This window comes from Marmota marmota, unplaced genomic scaffold, assembly GCF_001458135.2.
Source record: "Marmota marmota marmota unplaced genomic scaffold, marMar, whole genome shotgun sequence".
NCBI classification, from domain to species: Eukaryota; Metazoa; Chordata; class Mammalia; order Rodentia; family Sciuridae; genus Marmota; species Marmota marmota.
Genome location: NW_025999880.1, coordinates 15,468,784 through 15,476,826, shown reverse-complemented (window position 1 = coordinate 15,476,826; position 8,043 = coordinate 15,468,784). Strand labels below are relative to the sequence as shown.

At 40.1% G+C, this 8,043-nt stretch overlaps 1 long non-coding RNA gene and 1 other non-coding gene across 2 annotated transcripts in view; both read right to left on the bottom strand.

The window, feature by feature from the left end:
* The window catches only part of LOC125612593, a 25,488-nt gene that overhangs the window by 4,378 nt on the left and 13,067 nt on the right, over window positions 1-8,043 (bottom strand). The gene's annotated exons all lie outside the window — the stretch shown is intronic.
* Window positions 6,554-6,627, bottom strand: Trnav-cac. Its single transcript has one exon. It is a non-coding gene; the product is annotated as a tRNA-Val (tRNA).

Genomic DNA, 8,043 nt, shown 5'->3' with positions numbered 1-8,043 from the left:
ATATATATATATATATATATATATATATATATATATATATATAAAATTATATTTATGTAAAAATTTGGCACATTTCCTAAATGGATGGAATGTGTAAATGTCTTGCCAGTCAGTACAAGATAGTTTCTAAAAATAGTGGATATATTTTGGACTGGTCTTCAATAATTGATAAAAGATAACTATGTAAGGATGCCATGACCCCTGGATGTTTTGTTGATAATATTCTAACCTTCAGCAAAGGCATTATTCAAAAAGATCTCTGGTGTTTAATTGCAGTGTCTACACTATACAGATGGCCCTCTTCCTGACTTTGTTGGCAGGAATTGCAAAGAGGGTCCCTGCTATGGCTTTTGAACCTGTGTTGAATTTCCTTATGCTTTAATTACTGGAAATGTAAGACTTAAGAATAATATAGATATACTTATAGCCTGTAAAAGATGCAATCTAACTAATTACATCAATAGATTTAATAGAGATGTTAATCCTTCACCAACCCTCCTTTGTCTTACTACCAGTCAACATTTCAGAACCATGGTATGCTGATGCTGGTGTTCAAGTTCTACAACAGATCCATGTTCAGTTAACCAGACCTAAAGGAGCTCTTGGTCTCCTAATTCTTGGAGTGGCTGCTTTAATCTCATTTACAGCTTTTACTGTAACAAGGTCAGTGGCTCTATCTCAGAACATTCAATATGCAAATTTTCTCAATAATTTGGCTCAAAATACTTCCAAAGCCCTCCATTATCAGATAAATACTGATAGAAAGAGTGAAACTAAATCGAATGCCTTGGAAGCTACTGTCATAAGTATCAGTAATGAGCTATGCGCTCTCAAGTTTAAATAAAGGCTTAAATGCCATGCTGACTAGAAATATGTCTGTGTTACTGCAGCCAAATATAATGTTCCTATAGGGAACAATAGCCAGCATCTCATTAGGGAGTTCTTCTTCTTGTTCAGAAGGGTGTAAGCCACCTGAGAACTTAAAAGTCTAAAATAATTAGTGAAGAACAAAAGACAGAGTCAGAAATGTATTTACAAAAGTGGAGCCCCTGATATCAATGTTTATTGCTGCACAATTCACAAGAGCTAAACTGTGGAACCAACCTAGATGCCCTTCAGTACATGAAAGAATAAAGAAAATGTGGCATATATACACAATGGAATATTACTCAGCAATAAGAGAATAAAATAATGGCACTTGCAGGTAAATGGATGGAGTTAGAGAATATAATGCTAAATGAAGTTAGCCAATCCCCCAAGAAAACAAATGTCAAATATTTTCTCTGATATAAGGAGACTGATTCATAGTGGAGTTGGGAGGGGGAGCAAGGGAGGATTAGATGAACTCTAGATAGGGCAAAGGAAAGGGAGGGGGCCTGGGGATAGGAAATATGGTGGAATGAGATGGAAATCATTACCCTAAGACATGTATGAAGATATGAATGGTGTGAATATACTTTGTATACAAGCAGAGATATGAAAAATTGTGCTCTATATGTGGAATATGAATTGAAATACATTTTCTGTCATATATAACAAATTAGAAAAAAAAAACTTTTTTAAAAAAATGAAGCCCCTGATAGATCCAGTCCACATAAGAGTTGGAACTATGGGGCTGGGGATGTGGCTCAAGCGGTAGTGCGCTCGCCTGACATGCATGCAGCCCGGGTTCCATCCTCAGCACCACATACAAAGATGTTGTGTCCGCCAATAACTAAAAAATAAATATTAAAAAAATTCTCTCTTAAAAAAAAAGAGTTGCAACTAGACAAAGGAAAGATGGCCCCAATGATTTCAGGGGGTACATCAAAGGCATGGATAAAGTTTCAAAGGTGGAGTCTTGCTTTGTGATGTCTTGCAGTCAGCAGGTTGATTGGCATCTTCGCAGGTCAGACCCTTCTTGGGTGCTGTGTGGGACATGGCAGAGAGGGAGAGAAAATTCACAATGTGGGGTTGGGATTGTAGCTCAGTGGTAGAGCGTTTGCCTGGCATGTGTGATGCACTGGATTCGATTCTCAGCAACACATACCAGTAAATAAAACAAAGGTCCATCAACAACTAAAAAATGTTAAAAAAAAAAAAAAAGAAAATTCACAGTGTGTCAGGGCAGTTAAACCAAAGGAAATATGCACTGGTCATTCACAGACACCAGACATTCCTATCCACTAGGCTCAATGCATGGTGGTCCACATGCAGCTCAAGGATGATGGCCCACACAAGCTTCCCAGTGAGACTGGGGAAAAGGTTAAAAATCATCTAATGGGTTTTTGGCAGAGCAATAATAATAGCCTGGGTTTTATGGAATTACATCATCACATCCAGGATATTCAAAAAGGAAAAATGGATATTAGGGACTCTACATCTCTAACTGATCAAATACTTCATGAATTGAATGGCTTTAATCCTGGAAATATGCTGAAATATTCTGCATGGTATATTATTGGAATGATATGTTTGCAACTAATTCTTCTTTGTATCAGAATAAGAATCCAGAAACTCAAATAAGAGCCCATCATTTGAATTTAAAAAGTTAAAAAAAAAAAGGGTGGGGTGGGGAGATATTTGGGAAGACACCTGTGAAATGTGCATGGACAAGACTGGCATGAAAACCACTGAGTAGAAAAATCTGGTATCTGGGAACTTCCAGTGGCACCCCTGCTGGTTTTTAGATGGCCTAGTGCATGTGAATTTCTTCCCAGCTTTGGCAAATTTCCTGTGCAGGGAGTGACCCATTAAGAACTGAGCACTCTACCTGCCCTTCACCCATCCTGTTTTTGCAAATAAGTTTGTATCAAATCCTTTTAATCTGTTCTGATATAAAGCAAGAGTGGGCTTCTTTGTTAGAAGCTGCACCCCTATGGTCCACTCCACTGGTCGCTTCCTCCACTCTGAAAATATATTTCTGGTGTCCTGTGGTTATTTTGTATTACTATTTTCTTAGCTTTTATTTCTCAGCCAGCCCATCCCTCCAGAGGGGAACTCTTTCCTCTCACACACGAGATGTGTTCAAGAGAGCTACATCCCCCAGTCCTTTAAGTTTTTTTTATTATTATATTATTAGTTGTTGCTGGACCTTTATTCATTTTTATGTGGTGCTGAGAATTGAACCCGGTGCTTTATACATTGTAGGCAATCACTTTACCACTGAGCCACAACCCCAGCCCAGTCTCTTAAGTTTTTTTTTTAATTTCTTAAAAAATATTTATTTTATTTAGTTGGACACAATACCTTTATTCCATTCATTTACTTTTATGTAGTGCTGAGGATGGAACCCAGGGCCCTGCGCATGCTAGGCAAGTGCTCTACTGCTGAGCCACAATCCCCCACTCCTTTGAGTTTTGAGACAGGGTCTTACTAAATTGCTGAGGCTGGCCTCAAACTTGGGAAACTTCTGCCTCAGCCTCTGAGTTGCTGGTGAAGCAACCTGCTACTTTCTGATTCTATAATCATGCTTGTTCAGCAGCTATGGCAGGAACCAGATCTGCCTGGAGAAATGGGCAGACATCAAGGTTACTGCAGGAGAGTCTTAAAACCCAAAGTCTGTCTGTACTATGTTAAAGATACTGGGTCTGTGCTCAGCCTTTGGAAAAGATTCCACTGAGCCCTCACCAGTGCTGAATAAATCTTGCTCTTCTGTGTTCCCAAATGCTGCTTGTCTTTCCAGTGCCACAATTTTATGTAACATAGGTTGGTGAGTTGGCTAGGAAAATGGCAATTGAGCTGGCCCTTTTTGCCACTGACATTGGGAAACTAGAGAAAGCCACAGCCACCAGCCTGGTGACAGATAGTCACCACCTGGCCACCTGCAGAATCCCAACTCTCACTTGAGTGAGGCTGGCCTCACTATTTCCTGAGCAAACTCAAAGAGAACGAAAGCAAGTTTCATGAGCGGATATTGTAAACCCATAAGTCCCCTGGGGGGCATCTGCCCAAGTCAGGTCCCACCCTATGGCAGAAGGGGAAACTGATTGCTCCCCAGCGTCAGGAGTATCCCTCAGAACAGGGTTTGCTTATGCAGGAGGTCTGTTTGTTAGTTCTGGGGTGTGTGTCTGTGTGTGTGTGTGTGTGTGTGTGTGTATTCATGCTCTACCTTCCTCAGGCTACAGAGCCTGAGTGAGTCTTAACCTGCAGTTCCTTGGTGACCTCATAAGGCTTAAGGCAGTGCTAACCCCTAGGGGATCAAAAGTCCCTCTCTGCAGGGTTGGTCTGTCAGGGGCTTATACGGACTTGCCATTGATGCTGAGAGGCACCTACATGTCTGGAAAGAGAGTGGTCAGGCGGACAAAGGTGTGTGATCCTCATAGTGTGACACCATTTCAGAGTGGGAACTTTTTTTTTTTTACTATTTTTAAAAATTTTTTTTTAATATTTATTTTTTAGTTTTCGGCGAACACAACATCTTCGTTTGTATGTGGTGCTGAGGATCGAACCCGGGCGGCACGCATGCCAGGTGAGCATGCTACTGCTTGAGCCACATCCCCAGCCCTATTTTTTTAATTTATATATGACAGCAGAATACATTACAATTCTTATTCCACATATAGAGGCACAATTTTTCATCTCTCTGGTTGTATACAAAGTATATTCACACTAATTCATGTCTTCATCAGAGTGAGAATATAACGGGCAGCTCAGCTTGAAAACTTATAGCTGGTCTAGAGACAGAAGATGCTGGCAGGGGAAGACCCAAAACTTCCCCAGATAGCCCTTTGGGCCTTATGTTAAAACATTTTTTGAAAGTCCTAGGATCAATCAGGTGCAGCAGTGCTTGCCTATAATCCCAGAAGCTCAGGAGGCTGAGGCAGGAGGAGCATGAGTTCAAAGCCAGCTGCAGCAACTTAGCAGGCCCTAAGCAATTCATCGAGACATTGTCTCTAATAAAATACAAAGAGGGGCTGGGGATGTGGCTCAGTGGTCAAGTGCCCCTGAGATCAATCCTTGGTACCAAAAAAAAAAAAATCTAGGTTAATGCCTGGTTTCTGTTCTCGTGACTAAAAGGCTCAGGGGTCACTCTAGTTAAACTGGGCTAACTGGGCTGCACGAAATAACCACACAAGAGACACAAATACCTTTTTCTTTGGGGTTGCTGTGACGGCTCCTCTGACCTTAAGGGTCCGCAGAAAGAGAGAGATAGAGTACGCGCTGACCCCTTTTATTGAGGAGAAGCTATTCAAATGAGGCAAGGGGTCAGGTTTCAGGGGGCTGAGTCTATCTTCATGATGTCCACTGTCAGCAGGTTGACTGACACCTGGGTAGGCCACACCCAAGGGCACAGTAAGAGAAGGGGACACACACAAGGCACTTCCATGGAAGATTCTATCCTAAACAGGGCAAGGGGTTCTATTACAAAGGAACAGGTGAGCATAGCTTCACCCGTGGGGCTTGCAGCAAGACACACACATTTCTGTGACTGAGCGCTTCAGCACCCAGCTGGGGAGTGTAACTCAGTCACCCTTAAGGTTGGCCTCCCACAGGTTAAAAGGGAAAAAGAACCCAAGAGAGGATGAAATACTGTTGTTTTATTTAGACTCAAGAAGCGTTCCAGGGCTGGGGATGTGGCTCAAGCGGTAGAGCGCTCGCCTGGCACGCGTGTGGCCCAGGTTCGATCCTCAGCACCACGTACAAACAAAGATGTTGTGTGTCCGCCGAAAACTAAAAAATAAATATTAAAAAAAATTCTCTCTCTCTCTCTTAAAAAAAAAAAAGTGTGTGTTGAAGTGAAGAGGCAACTGAGTTTTAAATAGCCCTCTAGATCCCACAGATCTTACAATTGGAGGCCTTGGAGGTAGAGGGAGATGGAGAAAAAAAAAAAAAAGAAGCGTTCCAAATGCCTTCAGTATTCCAACTCAAACTTTAAGCCTCCTCATGGTCAAAATTCCCTGACTACTGCTTCTGGGAATGATGCCAACAATGAGGGGAGAAGGAACTCTAAGCCAGCTACAGTGGCTCCTACTCCTCCACCTGCCCTGTATCCTTCATTATCCAAGCTAAGGAAATAACTAGAGCACTACCAAAACAATATTCACATTTTGTCATGGTCAGAAGGACAAGGAATAATTTGAAGGACAATAATAACAGCTTGGGAATAATTATGGCCATGTCATTTTTTATTCAAAACCTCTGTCTTGTGTAAGCTCATAGTTTCTATGATCAATTCACATTTGGTCCTGCATGCCTAAATTAATACATTTTGTTCCAATTAGTCTTTTTTGTCCAACTGGAGTTTTTAGTCCTCAAGAAAAAGCTATAAAATATTTGTTTCATGTTTGTTTTATATGTACTTTTATACATCTGTGCATTATGTTGTGTGTGTCATGCATGTGGTATCAATATTGGATTATAAATAAATGTACTTATAAATTTAATACATGGACCCAAATACTTTTTAGTCCACATAACATTCTTTAAAAGTTCAATTTAAATTGGTTTAAGCATATCAAAATAAAAATGTATTTACAATTATTAACCCACACTTTTCTCTAGGTGATCAAACAATAGAGTCTTGGTTTCTATAAAACGTGTTTTTTTGTTTGTTTGTTTGTTTTTGTGTCTGTGTGTGGTGCTGGGGATTTAACCCAGGGCCTTGTGCATGTGAGGCAAACACTCTACCAACTGAGCTACATCCCCAGCCCTCTATAAAATGTTTAAAGTGTAATATCCATTGCTTCTATAGATTTTTTCTTTAGCAGAGACAGACGGCTTTTACTGTTAACTACACTTGTCTGATATCTTGATTTTTATGGGTAACTTAACAATTAAAATTGAGTAATTGAGATTAAACATAATGGGATTAGTTTTCATAAATGTGTTTGTTAGAGGAGACATTCAGTTAATTTACAAACTATATCAATTGCTAAGTAGAAATTCAAGTACTTCTGACTTTTTAATTCCATAAAATAATATATATTTAAGTATCATGTGATATATTTAAGTATCATGTGTAGTTTTATAAATTGGTAAATGAAAAAGGAAAATGTCCCTAATGCTTCCAAGGGAAGCCATATGTGATCAACTGGTAAAGGAAACTAAAACAGGAAGCTTCTTACTAGTCTCCAAAAGTGACCCCCTGAAGAATTTCAGGTGACTAATCTATACACAACAAAATCTTGAGGAATCACCCACTGCTTCGGATCCATGGACTGCTATATTGGACTATTTATTGTAATGCTTTGGCACTGCCAAATTTAACCTCTCAGTTGCCACAGTTTTAGCCTTAGTTGTCACTGAAGGATTAACAGAAACTGCTCTAGCCAGTTAGTATTGAATTCAAAAGCTCCTATTAACAGTCTAAAACTCATGTGAAAGATTTCTTTGTTGCTATTGGTTGAGCCCCTCACCTTGTGACCCATGTATCACGATTTGATCAGGCCCAAGGTAATGTCACAACCCTACTTTATCATACACATTACTCTCACCAGGAAAGTCTCAAGAATCTACAAGTTGGATTAACGGTCACCACATCCAAGCCCAGACTGGAACAGGTTAAAATCAAGGAAAATTATTAAAGGATGGCTTTGAACTTCAAAGAAAAGTGTCATAGGATTAATCGCTCACACATCCGGGATAAAAATCGGGTTTATTATCAGGAGCCTGACAGGCTATTCTGCAAAAAAAAAAAAAAAAAAAAAAAAAAAAAAAAGGAGAGCAACGCCCCCTTGAATGTTACCTCTTATATGCTGGAATCATGGCTGGGTGCTATGGTGGGTTTAGTCTTGACTGACATAGTAAGCAACCCCTAATCTTGTGGGAGGCAAGTTTGTTTCTTGGGAACAAAGAGATACTTTTCTTATCTCTCAAAGGGGGAATAGGGAAACCAGCATGTCCTTTATCTAGGAGAGAACAGGAAAACCAGTACATCCTCATCTCAGGGTCCGGTAAATTGTCTCCTATCCCTCAATGAAAGAACCGGCATCTCCAGGACACTAGGCTTTATTTCGTATTACTTTCTATTTCTTGGGAATAAGAACAGTATTCATAAAGTGGGGGTGGAGAAAAGGAAGATGGTTGCAATTATGCTTTTTTTTGGACCGGGAATTGAAGTCA